Source organism: Sinocyclocheilus anshuiensis, unplaced genomic scaffold, assembly GCF_001515605.1.
Source record: "Sinocyclocheilus anshuiensis isolate Anshui unplaced genomic scaffold, SAMN03320099.WGS_v1.1 scaffold456, whole genome shotgun sequence".
Lineage (NCBI taxonomy): Eukaryota > Metazoa > Chordata > Actinopteri > Cypriniformes > Cyprinidae > Sinocyclocheilus > Sinocyclocheilus anshuiensis.
Window position 1 is genome coordinate 107,303 of NW_015557074.1, and position 4,794 is coordinate 112,096.

General features: G+C 37.7%; 1 protein-coding gene across 4 annotated transcripts in view; it reads left to right on the plus strand.

Moving 5' to 3' along the window:
• The window catches only part of LOC107676758 (galactosylgalactosylxylosylprotein 3-beta-glucuronosyltransferase 1-like), a 106,603-nt gene that overhangs the window by 90,285 nt on the left and 11,524 nt on the right, over positions 1 to 4,794 (plus strand). The window lies entirely within an intron of this gene.

The window sequence follows — 4,794 nt, forward strand, 5'->3', positions numbered from 1 at the left end:
CCGTCCACATTCGCAAGGTTTTATAACCTGGAAGTCCCGGCCTTGCAGGCCAGGGTCCTTTCCGCTTGAAGTGGCACGCGCTGCGTAAACAGATATGGCAGAGAGTCCTTGGCCGTATCACGCCCCCATTGTTCTCTGGCATTGTTTCTACTGTTAGCTCTCGACCCCTGGGTGTCGGAAGTTACGGGAATACTCTGGAACGATTAACCAGGCCGGGTGTGACCTTAACGGGAACGAGTATTGCGTTGCTTGCCGTGCTATGTAGCTGCATAACTCAGTCGTCGCTTCAGTCGAAGTAAACCTGAGAATCCTGTGGCGAGCGCCCGCTTATATAGCCAGATGCCCCGCCCATTCTGGCGGGCTTTGGTGGGCTTCGTCGCCATTGGTTCGTTTTTTAAGCTCTGCACGAACCAATGGCCGTGCAGTGGGAACCGAGGTTACGTTAGTAACCGAGTACGTTTTCAGTCGCATTTGCGACTGAAATGGACGCACTGTAGAGCCCTGTTTTACAATTAACATTACAAATAACTAAATAATTATTAATGAAGAATTATAATGAAGTTATAAGTAAAATATTTGGGGTTTAAAACAACATATTAATGCGTAATGCAATCATGATTTCAAAGAGTATGGTGAATTCAGGTTGATTGGGACACTTTTCCAAGCCATTTCGATGACAAAAAGTGTCCCAATCATTTGATTTTGTAAACTATCCGATACACACAATAATAAAATAGGCTACTGTATAGTTATATATATTATCTTAAACTGACTGTCAAAGTGCAAAATTGCTACTAACGTAACATCAACGCAAGAACAAAATGTATGCAACAAACTGGATACAGAGGAGTCATAAAATAAGCAGGTTAAACGCACAGCTCATGCGGTATTTACTGACTGTGAATGGAGACGTCAATCATCAGCTGTGCTTTGCGTGAATTCCGCCGCAACCATCCTTTGCCAAATAATAAGCACACTACTATATCGCGATTTTATTTTCTGTTCGATTAGTGTTCATTACAAAACTGTGGTGGGGACAGATAATGTTCATCATTGTAAAATAGACATTTGATCTAGAGTGCAATAAAGAAGAAAAATGTATCCGTTTAAAAAGGCTATTATTCACCTCCTGTATGGGCTTTAAAGTCCCCATGAAATCAAAATTAAAGTTTTTTGGGTGTTAGTATCAATATGTTAGTCTTAAGGTTATCTATAAGGCAGTGTGCTCCAAAACAGTGACAAAATTCGCATTTAGAAGATATAAGCATTCAAAGCTCAATGGCTCTGAACGGCTCTAGCCCAAGCTGTGATATAAACGAACACTATTGGCTATTTTAAAAAGGGGTGGGGCTCCTTGATATGTCCCGCCCTGTCTTCCTGTTTCAGTTAAAATGACGTCAACACATAGAGTAATGCTGCGTGTTTCTAAGCATTTCAAGGGACCTTTAAGTCTTCGACGTAGGCTGCATTTTAATCTTTGTTGTGCGTAAATTACAGTTAATTCATGTGAAATATCCACTCCTGTACATCCTTTGCAATATCATCAGACGATCTCTTGTCGGTGGACAGACTGTAAAGCCGCGAGATGCGTAATATTACAACAGATGGCGGTAATGAACAAATTTAGTTTGTGATCTAGTCAGAAGAAGACGCTGCGTGCGCTACAGGCATTACAGGCTCGTGACTGACTCGTCAGAACGCAAAACGGAATGTAGCGTTTGGTCACGCTACATCACTACTTGCTGGAAAAAGTAGTTAGCTACAGGAAAAGCTACACTGTTTTAAAAGTAGCGTCACTACTGTAAAGCTACTGAAAATGTAGTTACACTAGTAGCGTCGCTACTTGTAGCTAGCTATTCCCCAACACTGAGGTCAGGCCTCCTCCCAAAAATGTGGATGAGAAAAAAATATACTGTACAAAAATAAAACAAAACATACAGCACAGTATAAAAAGCATAGTGTGGGGTAACCACACAAAACCCAGGAAAATGTCACACTATAGAAGACAGTGTCTCTACATCGCTGTGATTGGCTGATTACTCTGGTAATGCAATACTGACCACCTCTGATGCTTGCAAACGAGTAAAAAAATCGGCCTGAGTAGGTCAAACTGATGGAAAGACTGCTTCATTACAGACTAAACAACTGACCACTCAGACATGAATTGCCCATGCATTGGACTCTTTGCTAAAATATTATAATTTTATAAATACTAATTCACAGTGTGTGATGAAAAATTGAAATATTATAAACACAAATTTAATTTTACAGATACATAAATAATTGGCTTGTGTACTGTTGCTGTATTGATGCTAGAGGTGGGCGATATGAAAAAATCTTATATCACGATATGAGTAATTTTATTCCACGGTAACAATATATATTTATTTATTTAAATCTTTATTTAACCAGGAAATGAAACTCGAGATTTAAAATCTCTTCTACAAGAGGGTCCTGGCCAAGATAGGCAGCACATTTAGTTACACATAAAGCAAAATACATTAATTTACATATACAGAAATATACACAAAACATTTACAATCAAATGACTCTGAAACTAGATCCTTTAAAATACATTTAAAATCAGTTAGTGATACCAACTCTTTTGAGCATAACTTGTCTTGTAATTGATTCCAGTCAAATGGAGCGGCATAACTAAATGCCCATTGACCCATATTAGTACAAACTTTAGGGATGCTTAAAAGATAATAGTCTTGTGAGCGAAGACTATAATTCGTTACACCTTTTTGAATGATATTCTGCTGTAAATACGAAGGAAGTAAACCTAAAATGATTTTATATATAAATAAGTATAATGCTTGAGTCTACGGGATGACAATGCCGGCCAACCAACCCGAGAGTACAATAAACTATGATGGGTAAGGTCTATTGAATTTGTGATAAACCTTAATGCTCCATGATAAACCGAATCCAACGCCTGTAAACAATGCTTAGGTGCCTGCATATAAATGATATCACAATAATCCAACACTGACAAAAAAGTAGCTGCTACCAATCTCTCCCTTGCTTCAAAAGAAAGACAAGACTTAACTCTTAAAAAAGTTTTGACTTTAATTTTTTCACAAGGTACTGAACATAAGGCCCAAAAGAAAGAGAATCATCGATTAAAAATCCCAGGTATTTCTATACATCTCAAAAAATATAAATAAAAACCTCAAGCTCACTGAAGACAAGTAAACAGTCAGTGATTAAATAAGAATAAGAAACTAATTAAAAGCAATAGGACAAAAAACTACAGTAGAAGAAATAAATAAGAAATGCTACATGCATTGTATGAAGTAATCAAATGTATAATAACACTGCGTATTCTTCAATATGTAAATTAAATATATATTTCTTCTTCTTAAAGTTACAAAAGTGATTTAGTGAAGAGTAGTGAGAAATTTTCTCCCTTTTGTTGTTTGATTAGCATGAATGACAAACAGCAGAAAAATTAGACTGCTGTCACTTTATGAGCTGCCTGGATCCAGTATACTTTTTCTTTTCTTTTTTTCTTTTCTGTTTGCTTTCACTTAAGACATAAACACACACAAGTGTGTGTATTTAACCGATTAAGGCCTATAAAGCAGCAAAAATAACTCCGTTCAGTACTCCCACGCTCTATGAGCACAGTCTCTCAGACAGCGTGCACATATAGCGAAATGAGTTTCTCTTTCACTGTGGATTGCAATTCAACTGCTTTAAAATAACTATTATGACAAATTGCTACAGGTTAATCGCGTCTACTGGTATACCGCCCACCCCTAATTGATGCTAATACAAATCGCTCAAATATTATCTGTTAACAGTGGTATTCAGCTGACTGTATTTTTAGTAAAAAAAGTAAATGTTAGATGCTGGGTCAATACCGGACTACCGATAAGCTTCAGGACAAACAATACTGTTATCGATACTTGCGTTGTTTTATCTCAGTATACTTAATTAGAAGCTGTTCTCATAAACCGATCTCAAGCTGATGACGCGCCTACCGTCAGAGCTTTGGCATGACATGCAGTGGCACCATCTCAATCTCTGTCCAGCGCGGGTAAAATAATTATAATGCTAAAGGTGAGGTACAATTCTTATTTCTTTATTAAATAACTTACTAAATAATTTTAAAACTTTCTGTGAGGCATAATTTTACAAACAGCACGAGTGAATCTCCGCGAGCTCTCTGTCTTTCCCTCTCAAAATGCGCAAATGGGCTGTTCTCATAAACCGATCTCAAGCTGATGTCAGAGCTTTGGCATGACATGCAGTGGCACCATCTCAATCTCTGTCCGGCGCGGGTAAAATAATTATAATGCTAAAGGTGAGGTACAATTCTTATTTCTTTATTAAATAACTTACTAAATAATTTTAAAACTTTCTGTGAGGCATAATTTTACAAACAGCACGAGTGAATCTCCGCGAGCTCTCTGTCTTTCCCTCTCAAAATGCGCAAATGGCTTCATATCACCACATCGCGTCTGCACTATAAGCTGCACTCTGCACGGTTGACACAGGAATTGTCACAGTTTACATGCATCGTCACTAAAGGTTATAATTTGCATTTCTTTTTAAGCTTGGCTAGTATTTAAACCATTCAGCACTTGTGCGCACTCCAGAGACTGTGTGCTCATGCACACTCAACAATTGCCCCATTGTAAAAACAAAAATACACAGCATGATCAAAAATTTAATTACACATTTTTGAACGAAAAAAAAAAAAAGTCTAAAAATCCCCCCCTCCACCACTCAAATTAAAAAAATCCTCCCTCCCTCAAGAGGGGAATTCACCCCATTTTCAAAAAT